This window comes from Anastrepha obliqua, chromosome 4, assembly GCF_027943255.1.
Source record: "Anastrepha obliqua isolate idAnaObli1 chromosome 4, idAnaObli1_1.0, whole genome shotgun sequence".
NCBI classification, from domain to species: domain Eukaryota; kingdom Metazoa; phylum Arthropoda; class Insecta; order Diptera; family Tephritidae; genus Anastrepha; species Anastrepha obliqua.
Window position 1 is genome coordinate 97,408,802 of NC_072895.1, and position 18,210 is coordinate 97,427,011.

The following is an 18,210-nucleotide window of genomic DNA, read 5'->3' on the forward strand; positions in this document are numbered from 1 at the left end:
CTTGTTCAAATGGTAGTCTAACAGCATTTTTTGCTATCTCATCTACTATTTCGTTCCCCATAATGCCTTTGTGACCAGGTACCCAACAGATATGCAGCCTACTGTTTGCGGCTAGCCTTTCTTTAGCCTCCCTGCTCCGTTGAACATTTTTGGACTTAATACAATATGAGCTTATTGCTTTTATTGCTGCTTGACTTTCCACCTATACTCGTATATTAATCGTCGAGTTCTTTCTTGTTCTTGTATAGGCTAGCCTCGCGGCTTGCCTCACAGCAAAAACTTCCGCTTGGAAAATACTGCTGTGATCTGGCAGCTTGATAGGCTGCCTTGTTCCTAGTTTTGAGCAGTAAATGCCCGCTCTCACTCCGTCTAAAGTTTCAGAGCCGTCTGTATAGATGTGAAAAGTCCTATGGCCAGGCTTCATGTCTTTTTGCCATTCCTCCTCTTCAATTGTAGTACGACACCTTCTCTCCCAATTAAAGTACGGAGTCATGTAGTCTGTGCAACCTGAACTCCACTTTCCTATTGAGCTGTGCCCGAAGGTTCTAGAGCTGAATACTTCAGCAGCCACTAACCTCCTCGCGGATTTCGCTGTCAGGTTTTCCGCCATAAGGTCAGTTGGTGGCATGCTGAGTATCGTTTCCAGCGCCGCCGTTGGAGTGGTTTTCATCGCTCCTGTTATGCACAGAGCAGCGAGCCGCTGAATCCTTTCCAATGGCATTAAGTATGTCAGTTTTCTTGTCGCAGTCCACTAAGGCTCCATACAGCAATATCGGTCTAATTACTGCCGTGTAGCACCAATACATCAGAGAGGGTGATAGACCCCAAGTAACGCCCAGCCTTCTTTCACATGCGTACAGCGCATTACTGGTCTTTTTCACCCTTTCCTCAACATTGTGCTGCCACATTACTCCGAGGTACCTCGCATAATCTTTGATATGAGGTAGTTCAAGATAATGTTTTTTTTTGTAATTTTACTTTACGATAATTTGTTTTTTTTTTTTGAGTAACAAGACTTTCATCGGTCAACGTGTCACCCATCAATCTCTCTCTCAGGATGGAAGTGGAAAAAGTGAAAGAAAAGTTAATTAATAACTGAAAATTAAGCTCTCTGATGGATCTGGCAGAGGACTTGAACATTGGTTATGGATTCGTTCAGGACATTGTAGTTAATGGTGGGTTTGCTCCGTGTTGCTACAAAGTTTGTCCTGAAAGGATTATGCAAAACAGGAACCGTGTTGATATCGCCACAGACATGTTTTCCAAGACTGAGTCCGACCAACATTCATCAAATGCTTTATTACTGGAGACGAGACGTGGGCTTATGAGTATGACAGGCAATCCAAAAGTCAGGCGAGTAACCAAAAAAAAATACACATCGTTTTCAGTTCTAAAAGAAATCTTTGCTCTCGGTTTTTATGGATTACAACTGTATTGTACGCCTGGAATTTTCACCAGAACGTTAGACAGTTAATAAGGAGTAATTGAGATGCACTTTGCCAAAAAATAAAGGATTTGTGGAAAAACAACTTGTGGATTTTGCGCCCTGATCAGGACCCCGGTTACGTTAGCCTCTCAGCTGATTCCTTCAAAATAGCTGAGCGCCGGTTAATGGTCTGATGTTGGCCACACCTCTGCATGCTGTATATTGTGTCTCTATACAATATCTTGGCAAGGCTAAGGAATAGTTTTAGTCTGGTATTAATCAGCTAACTTAACCTATGGCTATCTGTAAGAATCATAGCAACCCATGATTATAAGAATCATAGCAACCCGTGATTGTAAGAATCATAGCAAGCCATGATTTGCAAGAATCATAGTTGGCTATGTACATTTTGGTTCAGCCGTTATTCTTAGTTTTAATATGTACAGTTAGTTGAAATAAAGCAACCGAGCAGTTTAAACGTGCGTTTCCTTTGTTCCCGGATGTGTTATATAAAGGTAAAATAACCTTACACTATCAATTTCAATTCAATATACTTCTATTTGACTTCTAAGCTTAATTTAATTTACCAAATATACCGCTTAAATTCTTAACTGAGCTTAACCTCTTCATTATGCATTTTGAAGTTTAGTAAATAAAGTAGATCTGTCTTGATTCCAGGAAAATGTTGGTATGTCAGCGAATGTAGATATTTTTTTTTTTTTGCATAAAGTAAAAATATATTAAGAGAGTTCACACTTCTACATTTTGCTCTATTAAATATCTATTATGAGCGCTTCGCTCTTTAAGTAATGAATGATTATTTTATCAATTTCCAAAAGAAAATGTACTAAATTTTATAAAAATGTAGACGAGCATTAATTACAATTTAGGCGTATATTAATATCTCTTTTCCTCTTATCTGTTTTTCGAAAAATGCGGTTTATTGCTGATCAAAAACAAGCCAAATGCAAACATTTTGATAAAAGGGGTTTAAATTTATTGAGCACTTGCTTATTGGACATTTTAAAGGAAGACATGTGTACTTAATTAAATTTACGCGTTACACTCTTTTATAGACATATTTAGAAGAGCTTTTATACTTATTTGAAAAATATATAAGAACGGAAGACAGTTTCAGCCAAGGCCGGATGTTTATAACAAATGTTTTGAGACGTCTCATCGTCCTCCAGACATAAGTACAACTTGTAGGTATAGTAAAACTAAGAAAAATGGTATAGGAGAAATTTCCAATACACCCCCAAAATCTCGTTTTATGGCCATAAAACCGTTTTTCAGTAGGTTGATGTGAAGAATCACTCCTAACTTCGCCAATTTCCATCCGATTTCGAATTTGTTTTTCTAGTTCGAAAGAACAAAAACAAGCCTTTTTGACAGTGTGTTGACAATTTTTCTGAAATGACAACTGACGAGACTGTAGACGTAAGTATTTGGAATTTTTTTATTTTTTCTCTATTTTTTCAAATTTGACATAATTTTTACGATATTATCCGATATTGAGGATTTTTTTTACTACACTATTGTTATAGTAAATTTAATTTTGCGTCGAATGAGCTATATTTTACTGTAATTTAGTTAAAATTAATAGAGTTGTGTGAGTTTTAAGATTTTATTGTTTTTTTTTACTAATTTGGTATGTAGGTATAACTTACGCTAAATGGGAATAAGGACATGTTTTCATGCGTTATTATAGATACGTAATATTTATTGGAGTATATATGTACTGTACTGCATACAACACATTTCATCAATAGAAATATGAAAAAGCTCCCAAGTGTACCAAAGTTCACACTGTACATTGATTAACAAAAGAAGTTTGTTATTATAATTGAACCTTATTAAAACGTCAAAGTTTTATTGTTTGTTTCATTGAAATTCAAGAGATATAACTCAAAACGTTGCCAGAAAAGTCGAATTTCTCAATATTCTCCGATGATGTGGCATCATCAGGCTTATCATAAACCAGATGATTGTTATTTTTTATAAAACGGACGTAAACGGTCATCATTATAAAGCTCGAAAGCACATAAAGTATGCTGATGTTGCAACTGTTAAGAACCCCATAGTCTTGGACGACATGATTGACTCAACTGCAGAAACTGAAGGAATTTCAACTCATTGCTGATGATGATCAAACTGATAACAATAAACCTGATGATGAAGAGTACTTTCCGTCTGGTTCTAAGTCTTCAGAACGACACATTGTATCAAATTCAGATTTTCAGGATCTTTCTCGTGATTTACTTCTATCGGGAAGACAATCTGAAACGCTCGCTTCTCGATTTAAACAATGGAATTTAGTTGATGACGACTTCAGATGAATGATGATGATCGAATTTCTTACAGAGAAGTATTCAAAACTGATGAAGAGAATGACAAATGTACCGTACCATACTAAACTCCAAAGGGCCGTTTCCAATGCATTTTTAAGTTTGGAACCAGTTCCGTTGTGTACTGCACCGTACCATATCATACAGTGCTGCACTGCACAATACTCCAATAAATATTATGTGTTTATAATGACACTTGTTATCATTTTCATGCTTCGATGCCAACATACCAAATTAGTAAAAAAAAATTAAAGTCTTAAACTCACACAACTCTATTAATTTTAATTCAATTACAGTAAAATATAGCTCATTCGACGCAAAATTAAATTTACTATAACAATAGTGTAGTAAAAAAAATCCTCAATATCGGATAATATCGTAAAAATTATGTCAAATTTGAAAAAATAGAGAAAAAATAAAAAAATTCCAAATACTTACGTCTACAGTCTCGTCAGTTGTCATTTCAGAAAAATTGTCAACACACTGTCAAAAAGGCTTGTTTTTGTTCTTTCGAACTAGAAAAACAAATTCGAAATCGGATGGAAATTGGCGAAGTTAGGAGTGATTCTTCACATCAACCTACTGAAAAACGGTTTTATGGCCATAAAACGAGATTTTGGGGGTGTATTGGAAATTTCTCCTGTACCATTTTGTTTAGTTTTTCTATAGCCACAAGTTGTGCTAGGTCTCCATAAAAGTATATTTAATATTTTTTTTTGTCACACAGCGTTATTACAGGTGAGGTAAACTGTGAATAACCGAAGATTACGGTTGATTGACGATTGATTACGGTATTATAACCGATTTAAAAATCTGCATACAACATGAAAATTATAAATATAGGAGTTGTGACTATTAACCCTTTGGGGACGGAGCCGCTCGACGGGCGAGCGTCGCTGAGGACGAGGAATATTTGAATTCGCAGTAAAGAAAATAAATACGTTGAACGTTATAAAAACTAAGGCTTCATTTAACACAAGAAAATTGTTGAATAAAATTAAAAACTGATTTCACTTCTACTTAACGAAGTAATGCCGTCATCTTCCGTCTTATCAGATTCAAAGTAATATTCGTCAGAACTGTCACTATCTAACATATCATCTCTAGATCGGTTATCCATCGTGCGTAGGATAAATTATAAAATTCATATATAAAATGTCTGCCTAAGACTTCATCGCTAATGGCCCCTAATGCCTTTGAATGAAAACGTGACTCTTTTACTATACCTATGCGTATCTTATCGCTCAGAATGACAGATGTCACGAGCCTTGCAGCTACGAACTAATTTGGGCGGCTATATGCCGACACTCGTCCCCAAAGGGTTAAACAAAGACATTGACGTTGCTATAGAATAAGTACTCATACTCAAAATCCAGCACCTCATGTCAGTATCGCCATAGTCTTCGGTCAGATGCGAGTTCTTTTTGTTTTGTTTCGTCGGAAAAATGTGCAGTGTAATAATACAAACGACTGCCATAGCCGAATAGGTTGGCGGATAACTACCATTCGAAAGTAGAGGCTACCCCTGGCACGAAACATCAGATGATAGAAAAATAATTTTCCAATAGCGGCCGCTCTTCAGTAGGCGCTGGCAAACCTCCGAGAGTATTTTTGCCAAGGAAAAGATCCTCATAAAAAAATAATATTCACTTCGGAGGTGGCAAAAAACTGTAAAAGGTGGAAAAATATCAACACGCACAACACAAATAGGAGGAGGAGCTGGCCCAAATTGAAAAAACCGAGTGCGAGTATATAGCAATGGATGTTTATCGCATGGATGGATTTTGAGTGCGAGACGAAGTTTTAAGATGCCCGAGAACACATTGAAAATATTTCACGTCAGGATTGTGTTTCCGCGTCAAAAACGGATGGCGAAAAAATGTAATATATCATTTGGTTTCATCGGGCACCCTTCGCTCCACAACGTTTCGGCTGAACACTGTAAGGTTGTAATGAAAGCACCATCCGAATTGAAGAACAAATAATGCATACTCCATCAAGTGGTCTCATTTCGTGCTCTCTGTCAATATGTTTCTAGCTAAGTAGAGTAGAGTAGAGAGACGATTATTATAGTATTCGCTTTATTTGTCGGTTCGTACGTCGTGCAATTTCTTTATATTCACTAAGACGAAATTTGAATGAAAAGAAATACGTTAAGGCTGTATATAATCTGCAGGAAGCGCTGTGGGTACCGCGCAGGGCTGCTTATTGAATATTTAAATAAGTTACTATTAGTAAAAGCTAACTTAAACGACTCGTAATTTCGAGGCATGTTGTTGTTGTTGTTGAAGTGGTTGAGTATTTCCACTGAAATAATCCTAATTAGTGACCAGCACCGTTTTACTACTACTGTCCTCATGTGATGATGTCTTTTTTTTCTTGTTTGCTTCTAAGTCAGATCCATTTAGTGAGGTCCAAGTATAGCAGCAAATTCTTTATCTCGATGTCTGAGATCTCATTAATTTACTGTAAGAAAGGCTTACCGAAGGAGCGAAGTCGTGCCCTAGCTAAGCCTGGACATTCACATAAGTAGTGGAAAAGACTTTCCTTCACCCCTTCCGCTTGACAGCTTCTGCAGATGGGATTGAAGGGGAGGTTGAGTCTGGCTGCATGATCCCCTACTTTCCAATAACCTGTAAGGGTTGCAGTGATGCGTGAAATGTTTGGTCGAGAGCATCCTAATAGGTAATTCGTCCTTTGGATTTTGTACGAAGGCCATGTGTTTTTTGTTGTAATACATGTAGTTAATTGCTTCCATCTTCTTTCGGCTGCAGCATGATAGAGTGAAGCAATGGATGCTTTTATTGTGTTGAGTGGGGTGGAGACTGCCACCGCCTCTGTTATGTCTAGTGCCGAACCTTTTCTTGCTAGCTCATCCGCTATCTCATTACCCAGTATATTCCTATGACCGGGAACCTATATCAGAGTGATTTCGAGCCAACAACTAAGCAACTCCAGCTCCTCTCTACACTGTAAGACTAGTTTGGATGAAATGGAGTTGGAGTCTAAGGCCTCGATAGCTGCTTGACTGTCTGAAAAGATAGCTACTCTTGCATCAACTTCCTTGTAGAGTTTTAGTGATTTGCATGCTCCTCTGGTTGCTAAAAGTTCTGCCTGGAACACGCTGGCATAGTCAGCAAGTCGAATTGACTGAAATAGGTTGAAAGGCTCCGAATAGAAGCCAGCTCTCACACCACAGTTCATCTTAGAACCGTCAGTGTAGATTTCAATATCGTATCCTCCAATCATCTTCCCTTTGCTCCATTCGGCTCTCGGTGGAAAACGTACCGTAAAGTCTTTCTTGAAGTTAAGATCGGGAACTGTGTAGTCTGATCTGTGTTTGAGCAGCGAGAGTCCCTGTAGGAGAATCTTACTGTGACCGTACGACTTTTTTTGTCCAGCTTCCTATGTCTCTGAGTTTCACCGCGCTGCAAGTAGCGAGGTATACTTGTATATTTCGCTGGACACCTAATTTCCACCACAATTTTCAAGCAACTTAAAAGCTTTTGCAGGTATAAGCAACAAAGCTCGCTTCCATGACTGTTGACTTAACGGAACGTTCTGGATTTATTGGTTGGAGTGCCAACCCAGCAGCATTCCTTAAAATTTTTATGCTATTATTAAGATAATAACAAACAATTGGAGTTCAATAAACTTCTGCAGAATAAAATGCAAATCCAACTAATGTATTACCTTTGCCATCTAATCAAATCGCTATCACATCACTTGAAGTTGTGAGCATGTGTATGTACTTATACAAGGTGGCGCAAAACTAATCTAAACTCTATCGGAAGTATAGAAACAGACAAGCAATGGAGCGCGCAGAGGTCAAAATGAAGATTTGTATTACGCGAAATATATTTTTGTTCATTTATTAAAAAAGTTATTCAAAACCAAAATTGATGAATAATTTGGCGCCACCTTGTGTATATAACATATTGCTTATATATATAACATTGCCGCACGAAGCCCTTCATTGCCGGGCGTCTTCATCATGTAGGGCGTTGTAAATACGTCATAACTTTCCATTGTAATTTTTTTGCAGAATTATTCGATACCGAAATGTGTGTCAATGGAAAATCCTCAAGATCCTTATCTAATTGATAAGAGTTTTTTTTTCTTTTTAAACAAACTGCTCAAATGATTTATCTCAACGTACTTTAACCTTTGGGCAATTCTAATTGTCAGAGCTGGTCTCGGTAACAGCCATCGAGACAACAGAAATTGAGCAGCTGCACTCTCTCTCTCTCTTTTTAAATGTTTAGCTCGTAAATTTTTATTGCCCATAAATTCTTTAGATTCAATACACTTTTGTAAGATTATCTGCGCGTGATACGAAGCTGAATGGAGACTGCCAAGGCTTTCATATAAATTATCGGAGAGCGTCTTTATGGCTTAAAACATACGCGTACGCACTTCGTTTTTTTAGGCGTCATTAACAAGTGTTTATGGCCGGCAGGTACTTCAGTTTTGATAAGCCATTCTTTGCTCTTTATCAGCTGATAATGTCCAGAAATATAAAAAGTGTCTATTGATCATAAATAAAATCGTTGAAATCAATTTTATTTTGCTACCAACATACGCAGGATGTAAGTTGTAAAATTGTTTATGCTTCCTTAGAACTGTAGCGGCCGGCCAATGCTTGATAGAAGCAGCACCAAAGCCGAACATGCAGTGCTGTTAACGAGCCCACTAGTAGGAGGAGCTCTAAAGCCTTATTATTAGGCGAAGTATTCAAATGTAAAATTTTAGACTTATGAATATTCTTGGAATTATTTTTAACTCTAAACTAATCGAACAGAGGAATCAGGAAGACAGAAAAGAAGAGCATTTAAGTGTTCAGTTTAGATGGCAAGAGTGCCACGGGTATACTAGAAGTATACCCACGCGAGGTCCGAGCGGACCTTTTTCTACTCATATTCCCTCAAGGGATGAGTGGGCGGGCATGGCAAACAGGTTCACGGATGGCTCGAAGTTGGACGGAAGGGTTGGTGGGGGAGTATTCTGTAAGGAGCTTCCCATCAAATTTAAATTCAGGCTTCCGGACCACTGTAGTGTTTTCCAAGCGGAGGTATCCGCAATTAAGTAAGCAGTGGATTGGTTGCTTACCGCGGTAATTACCGTTAAGGAAGTAAATATTTACTCCGATAGCCAAGCGTCAATTAGGGCATTGGGCTCGTTGTTTGTGCGTTCGAAATTGGTCGGGGAATGTCTGGCTTCTCTCTCGACTGCATTCGAATACTTCGACATCAGGCTCATTTGGGTTCCTGGTCACAGCGGCATAGAGGGAAACTGCTGGGCTGATGAGCTGGCTAGACAGGGAACTTTGGAGACGGCTTCGTCGCGAAATGAGAGGATTGGGGTTCCCTTAAGAACCTGTGGTATACTCCTGGAAAGATGGGAGTGAACTCAGCGAGTGCTGGGCTAGTGCGCAAACGTGCAAGGTCGCGAGATCCTTCTGACCACGGGTAGATTGGGGACGCTCGAGGGAACTCCTAAGGCTAACAAAGCCCCAGCTCTCGAATTTAGTGGGCATTCTTACCGGAAATTGTCCGTTAGGTGTTTATGCGGGGAGACTTGAGATTGTCCGTCCTGCAGAAGGTAACCCATATTTTGGCTTAAAAGCTGCAAACTCAACAAACATTTTTTAATAATTAGTAAACTAGTACAATTTCTTTCAAAACAGTTGCATTAACATATGATTATTGACTTAAAGAACTTCCGTTAAGCACATCTGTCCAACCAGCAGTCCAAGTAGACACATATTTTTTTTACTATTTCTGTTCAATAATAAACTTTGCAAAATATTTTCAAAATAAGCATTCACTAAAAATTGTTCAAATGCTGGAATGGCGTTTATCGTTAAGGCTCACTTCTGACTCAGTGCACCCAAATCGAATTGTCACAGTGGTCGGAAAAACACTGGTATACCAATGGTCCATCAGCCATCGATGCACTCCGAAAACATTACTATTTATAGAGGTAAGTGATACCATACTTTTTTCAAAGTCAACATGATTCTAGCTAGATGGCGCAACATGAAATACAGCGCGCCAAATCTTGACTTTATCGGTATGAACTTTTGGTAACCGTATGAACTCAAAAAATGGACCTCTCATTTACCTGCCAGATATCACATGACGTGTAGTCGGGTTTGTGTTGATAAGCCAGATGGGATTGACATTTTGGAGGCTGGTAACACTAGCCCAAGAACCAGAACATCCAATTTTTATATTGAATCCGAAATCGGTCGCTGAGCACGAAAATTCACTTCGACAAAAATCACTATCTTATACATTTTTTACAATATAAATCGAAGATTTTCGTATTTTTGAAAAAAAAAAAAATTGTTTTTTAATTAAAAAAAAAAAACTGGAAAGTTTAGTTTCAGTGAAAAATGTATCATGACAATGAACATGTGACGAATTTAATTGCGCTTAATGTGATATAACCGGTGGCGCAAAATTAACCAATTATGGAAAGATTTATAATATTTGCAAATATCGTCCTACGGCAATCATATTTGACACTTGTGAGCTAGACAGCTGCAGCATACAAACACACAAGCAATGGAGCACGTAAGGGTCAAAATAAAGATTTCCGTCATTCAAAATAATTTTTTTTTTTTTTTAGTAAAAAGTTGAATGGTTAATTTTGCGTCACCCGATTAATTTTGCGCCACCCGATTAATTTTGCGCCACCCTTTATCACTTGTTCGATCAGTTAAGGGATTCTTCAGATGTTAGAAATTTGTACGATCTCCCAAACTGTTATTTGGCGCTATCTCGATAAAAAGATGAAAAAAAAAATAAAAATAAAATCTGTGTGGATTTTCGGAGTAAGCGACCGGAGTGGCTGATCCAACTCATGGGTAAAACAAAAATCATGAATTATTCGTAAATCAGTGTAATTAGCGCATTATAGCGAGATGAAGCCGGATTTGCTGGTGAATAGAGCACAGAATTTAATCGATTTTTTTCTCGAAATTTATAAACACTAAACTTTATAAAGTAATTTTTGTTTTGCTAATTAAGCAAACAAATTTTCTGCAACCTTTTTATGTTTTGAAGATCTTTTTTGCTAGAAAAACATCCGTTGCAGTTCAATATTTTTTTTTTAACAAAACTTTTACATCTTTTATGTACTTCTTCGATATTTGTTTTACCGTTAAGTGGCAGTGTAGTGCAAAATGCGGCGGTACATTTATTTACCTTAACTTTCAACGAATCCGTGGAAGTGGGATGACTTTAGTGGAACACTGCGCACTCACAATTTTACTATTATATTTTATTATAATACCAGGATTTTACAAATCTTTTTTTCTATTGCGAGTTGGCTTTTAAGTGAGAAGGTTTGTTTTTTTCGATTGCCGAAAAACTTAACCGTGCACTCGGATTGACCAGTCCCAACTAATGGCTGTGTCGCTAATGAATCGTAGTATGAGTAGAACTCACAGCCGACAGTCTAGGCAAAACAAACAAAAAAAAAACATTAAGTACCTATCGAGCGATTTAGCAAGTCGATCGTAACTGAAGAAAATCAAAAGCAATAACAAAAAAACAAGGCAATAAAACAGAGTGACAAATCAGCAAGTGTATTAACAACAATAGCAACAAATTAATTGAGTACCTTTAAAATCAATTACTAAGTCAAATTAACTTATCATCAACTTATCACAAACTCGCAAAAAAACATCGAGCAGGTGATAAAGAACAGAAGCATAAAATGCAGGTGCCCATAAACATACACATACACATTTAAAAGAAGGAAATGTGCGTAAATATGTAGATATGATATATATGTAGGTATGTATGGAATAGCAGCACTCAGCCACATGTGAGTGTTTAAGCAAATACTTAAGCAATTAATGAAAGCTCGTAAAGATCGATCTTGCTGGTAAATAATATACAAACATATTTAGTAAGTGTTGCAAGAAAAAATAAAAACAAAGCAACTTTATGCACATCTATTTACGTGCGATTTTATTACGTTATTACATAAAAAAACTTAGTTTTATGTGTAGCAATTCTGTCAATTACTTGGTGATAGAATTTAATCAGTCGTGTGAATGTCCGTAAAGGAATTTATACAACAAATATGTATGTATGTATGTATACAGTAGATTCTGTTTTTATGCGGTAGATACGTTCCGCAAGAAACAGCATAAAGAAAAACAGCATAAAAAAAGCTACCAGTTCTATAGTAAAACTATAGATACGTTTCAAAAGTGCTAAGAACCGCATAAATCTGAAGTAATGTAATAAAATCGCATAAAAAAGGGCACTAGTCCCATATTATTACTATAGATACGTTCCATAGACCGCATGAATCTGAAATAATTAAATAAAATCGCACAAACAAAATATTGTATTTTTGAAAATTATATCTTAATTTAAGAAACGTCAGAATCGAAAAATAAATTTACATCGTCAGAAATAGAATCAGACAATACCCGCATGTTGCGCATTTGTTTAGGATTTGGCGTAAAATCACTTCCGTCACTTGAGGAAATGTACACGTCTGATCAGGATGGTGATGCAGGCGGTTCCATACTTGTAGGGTTAGCATTTCTGATGTAATCTGTGATGAGTTTTTGCTTAGCTGGTTTAGAATCTTGTTTATATGTACAATTCCCGATAGGTCGACATGCTTTTTTTAATAAAAAAAAAAAACCGCACTATTTTAAAACCGCATAAAAAAAGCCGCATAAAAACAGAACCTACTGTATCTTAAATAGTAACGGTAAACATATATGTGCGTATCTACACCAATGTCTCAGCTATTGTAAATACAATTAATTGTCTCGATTACAGAGTAAACACAAGCTTTTGTATTACATTGAGTTACCTACACACATCTATCAATAGGGGCATTCAGGATCAATAGAATTTTACGCATATGTGATGAGAAATAATCTGTAAGGTATATCATGTTTTTTTTTTTTGAAGTGAAACTTCTTAGGCGTCGATGGACGAACGAGAATGGAGAGTAAAATTTCAAGGCCATGCAACGTTTTGGGCATAGAGGAAAAGGAGAGAGAGAGAGCTATACCTGATATATATATATATAGCTTACATACACTTTAGTCTATTTTTCCTGAGTTTTTCCTAGTGAGAAATAACACTGCCTACTGCCTGGCGCTTGTTTGTTGGTGCAAACTTGTAGGAAATATATTTTTGGTGGCTACTTTTTGGCGTTTTTTTTTGTGCCTACTTTTTGGCGTTATATTTCCGTTTCCTGGCTAGTGCTTGTGCGTTCTATAAAGTGCTATCCATTCCGGCGTCGGATTTATTGGTATTGCCTTGCGGTAATTTGTGCCGTTGTTGCGTTGACGCCCTGGAATCGCTGCGTTTGTGCGGGTGATAAACGCGCGGAGTAGTGCGCGTTGTTGCCACGATTTGTGTCGGGTGTTTACCTACACCGGTGGACCCTTTTCCGTTTTTTGTAAATTTTGTCTATTTGTATTCTCTGCAAATGTTGTGAATTTATTTAGATATGTATTCTTTCTCTTTCTCTCTCTCATTCTCTCTCGGGTCTCTCCCTCTTTCTTTGTCTGCCTTGAAAGTTTCACTTCTGTTTTGTGTACTACGCTATATGCACTTTTTTTCTTACGAGGAGGAAGCATCGAAAGCCTAACCCCGTTAGTGTGTGAAAGCTTTAACCGAACTAAACCTCCTACCGTCAAAGTACCGATCCACCCGGTACAACCGTTACGTATTCGTCGAGTGGCGGTTTGAGCACTAAACTCAGCGTCCGTTTTTGTGCTGATGTAATGCGTCGAAAGTGGCATCTGCTTGTTACCACCCACTGTTTGAGAGAGTTACCCCTATAATAATAGTACTCCCCCACCCACCATGTCCATGTCCATACCATAGAAAGGTAAGTTTCTATGACCGGTATCGTCAGTTTGCTTGCATCCAAGTAAATCAATCGAGAAAATGGTTCGACGGCACAACCGTGAGTTATTACAATGCAGAAAAAGTGTATATTATGGGTTTTCCAAACAGAGGTGTTATTTTGATATTCAAAGAAAAAAACTATTTTTTAATATAAATGATGAGAAGTTTATTTGATATATAAATGATCGGATCTTTATTTATAATAGTGGAAAATGACATTAGGCAAGTGACCACCACGAACACGCTTACAGGACAATATCCTTTTCATGAAATTTTCTATAACCGAATAGCAAAGTGGCTGCCCCATGTCCTCGATAGCCTCACGAATTCCATCTTTGAGGTCTTGAATCGACCCTGTGCTGTTGGCGTAGATCTTCTCTTTCATCTGGGCTCCAAAGAAAAAAGTCACAAGGTGTTAAATCACAAGATCTCGGTGGCCAATTGTGATCGCCTCTTCGAGAGATAACACGGTCCGGAAACTTTTCCCGTAAAAGATCAATGGTTTCGTTGCTTGTGTGGCACGTAGCGCCGTCTTGTTGAAAATAAACGTTGTCCAGATCAATAACATCCAATTTCGCCCATAAAAAATCATTAATCATGTCTCGATAGCGCAATCCATTCACTAATAGCACCTGTTATTGGAAAACCCTATACATATTAGACTACAACACTTTAGCTATTTCGCTGCTTTCGCTTTTTCGTCTTCTCTCCATTTGTCTCAAATCATTGAGTACATAATACCAGCAATCACCCCGATAGTTTCATGGAATACAGTGCGAAATGCGCTTGCGCTCAATCGAAACAGAAATTTTGTAATCTTGGCGTATGTTTCGTATATTAACGCTTGGTGCAGCATACATCACAATGTACTGGGTAACTTTTGCTAGTACTAGCCTTCTGTTCTGACTTGGCCCGCCTATGTTCGCCTATTATTCGAGATAGCGCCGCTTTTATCCCTGCTGCTTTCCCACAAACTTTTTCAATGTGCGCTTTGAAGTTTAAACGTGCATCAATCATGACTCCCAAGTACGAGTATGTCACATACGGTTGGGTGTTGATGTTATACGCGTCTATGCTTAGCGGGATGTTCTCAATTTTTTTCTGCTTGTGATCAAAACTGCTTCAGTTTTTTGGTCCGTAAGCTGAAGATTTGACGATGTAATCCAGTTTTTTAGTTTGCAAACTGTTGCACTACATATACGAGTATACAGGTATATCATGAGCAGTCGAATATCTGTATCAAAATCAGTCAGCCACCTACGGTTCGGTTCTTCAAGTGTTCTCCAAATGCGGTGAGAATGGCTGCAAATATTTACATATGTATGCGTATGACATATCTATGTCTATATGTATAGCTTTCGAAGCAATAATATATTATAAAAAAAAATTCTACATCATGGGACGTTGGATGATTAGATTAGATGACTACAAATCCCATATGTTAAGAGGTTTTCGAGATAAGCTTGAGCAAGAATTTTTACTGGCAGTTGTTAAGTAAGATTTTAATCATTTGTACACTGGTTATTTCGTAAATGTTTTGGTCAGATTTCATTAAGGGGGAACGCCACTGTGAAAATTCAAAAAAATCGATTTTTTTGCATAAATTGTTAGTATAACTACTCAAGAAGATGTGGTAAAAATTTTAAACCGAAATTCGCTTTATTCCTGATTCTATGTGCACTTAAGTGAGCGCCCGTCGGTTCGGCCCCGTAGCGCTTACGATACGATGCTTTATTTCAAACGCGTTTTTCTCGAAACGGCTTTTTTGATACGGTGGCAACGATTTCTCAAAGACTAATAAACCGATTTTAATTTCCTTTTTTTTTCAAAACTTTTGTTATCGCATTGGCTATCGTTGTACGTAGCCGATGCTCAAAATTTTGAAAAAACTCCTTTGTTGGCCTGTTGAAAATCAAAAAAATGGTGAAAAACACACATCGAAATTTAAAACCACCATCATTTTGTCAAAAAACAAAAAAACAACGGCTACGTACAACCATAGCCACTATTGTGTAGATTAATGAAATTGTTTTTTTGATTTCAGATGATTATTCATTGCTGTATCGCTGCCACCAGATGACGTCATTTTTTTTCTCGTTACGTTTATGTCCATAAATTTGTCAATTTTCAATATTTTTTAATAAAAATTTACATCGACATAGTTTAATACATATATAGTAAATTGCCTTTTGTCCGATCCTCGAATAATCATTCCTATTTACAAAAAAAAATTCCCAAAAATTGACTATTTTTTGACCCACCACAGTGGTGTTCCCCCTTAAATAGTGAAATATATGTACAAGAATATATTTTCACATGTTTTCTTTCTCTAAAACAGAATTCAATTCATCCACCATCACCTACACTAACAGGCGAAATGTGCCACTTTCTACTAGAGCCATTCATCCATTCAGTTCCAACAATTATCTGTATAAGTAAAGGGTCTTTCAAAAGATCCGCATACACGTCTACAGGTAAAATCCGCCAAACAGTAGATTCATGAATTTTTGAGAATGTCGAGATATAGAGGTTTATGTTGAAGGTTGTTCAGCAACATTTGGCTCATGGCGCTACAGCACCAATGTTTTCAACAGAGCGTCCAGCTTTTTGATCTGTCAGCTTCCTAGTCTAGTTTCCCGAAATTTTTTCACCAACCTTTGAATTGTCGACTCATTTGGACTATTATTTCCACCAAACAAATCACGAGTTTTGCGATATGTTGTTCTTAAAGATCGACAGTTTTCATAATAAGTTTCAATAATTTTAACGTGTTGCTCTCCCGTGTAAAATTGTGTCTACTGATAAATGTTAAAGATGACATAAAAAAAGAGGCCGTCAATGAATTATTCACTACTGCCATTTAGGCGTCACTTTTGAAGGAACTTTTACTACATAAGCAAGGCACAAATCACGGCGGCCGCCGTAGCCGAATGGGTTGGTGCGTGACTACCATTCGGAATTCACAGAGAGAACGTTGGTGAAAACACCAAAATTAAGGAAAACATTTTTCTAATAGCGGTCACCCCTCGGCAGGCAATGGCAAACCTCCGAGTGTATGTCTGCCATGAAAAAGCTCCTCATAAAAATATCTGCCGTTCGGAGTCGGCGTGAAAATGTAGGTCCCTCCATTTGTGGAACAACATGAAGAGGCACACCACAAATACGAGGAAGAGCTCGGCCAAACACCAAAAAAGTGGTGTACGCGCCATTTATATGTATATATATATATATATAATTTGTTTTTGTATTTGTAATATAGTAGGCGCGAACAAATCGACAGCTGGGTTTACTATAAATTAAGAGTCGACCAACGTGGAACTTGTCAGATTGATTTGTGTCTTTTCTTTCTTTCTTTTTTAAATTATTTATTTATTTATTTAAGTCTTACGTAACAAATGCTTCCTTACCAGTCTTTACTTGACAATTCTGTGCTTAAACTATCAAAGTTAATTTATTATTAAAACTATTATTTCACAATTTACAAATAAATCTATTTTTACCGAGCAAATAAATCTGATTCAAATTAAGTTTAAAATTCATTTAAAAATATCATAAATATAGAAGAAAATAAGTCAAAGGCTAAAGTATTTGAGAAGGAATTCAGTTCTCTCAAAGCTCTGTGAATTGGAGCATTGATAGCATAACACTGCTTACTTGTTTCAAGGAAAAGAAAGTTTATTATTCCGAAGCCAGCGTTGAGGGGTATGAAATTTTTCGAGAGACTATGTGAAATAATCCCCCAAAAAGGGGGGGGGGGGGGGGGGGATGGTAAGGGATAAAAATCAATTTTTTTTTTTTGTATGTTATTGTAGTAAAACATTTCAAAAATACCGTGTTAAAATTTTAAGTCAATCCGAGCAAAACTTTTTAAGTTATAGAGCATAAAGCCGAGCCGCCTCAAACATCTGCCGAGATAACTTAAAACTTTAAACGCGGTTTACTCGAACCTTTTTTTTTAAAGTGCGTAGTCATTGGCATTTGAAAACTACTCAACCGATCCTTTTGAAATTTTGCACAAATATTTTACATATAAAAAACCTCCCCCCAACGTTTTTTTTCGCCATTTTTTTTTTATATTAAGGTGGTTTTACACCTACAAAATGGCGGCATTTTTTCGTCAAAAATCACTTTTTACCTCAAACGACTACCAAATGGCTGAAAATGAAAATAAATCGTCAAAATAAACGTTGGGGGGAAGTTTAACTCATACTTTAACTAAATTATTCGATTTTTTTGATTTCAGATGATTCTACGCTGAGATATGCTGACTACTGCAAAATGTATTTTTGAAAAGACGTCTACGTAAATGTGCTCTCATTCGCTCATTTTGCAATATTTTTACATGAAAATTTTATCAAATATTCTTGAAATGTTACTTTATAATATGCAACAACTTTTAATAAACTGACTTGAACCGTTTCGCTACAATAAATTCATGAAAAAAGTGTTTTTTTTTAGCGTTTATCCCTTACCCCTCCCCTTAACCAACGTCCGTAAGCGCATTTTTTCATCTTTTTCACTGCTTAGAATGGATTTT

General features: G+C 37.0%; 1 protein-coding gene across 3 annotated transcripts in view; it reads right to left on the reverse strand.

Moving 5' to 3' along the window:
* Window positions 1-18,210, reverse strand: part of LOC129245582 (proton-coupled amino acid transporter-like protein pathetic) — a 65,720-nt gene that overhangs the window by 15,733 nt on the left and 31,777 nt on the right. The window contains exon 1 of one of the 3 annotated variants that reach the window (XM_054883842.1): window positions 10,986-11,152. The exons of the other annotated variants lie outside the window; for them this stretch is intronic. The gene's annotated coding sequence lies outside the window, so the exon portion shown is untranslated. Of the gene's footprint in view, window positions 1-10,985; window positions 11,153-18,210 lie in introns of those variants that run through there. 3 annotated transcript variants of the gene reach the window in all.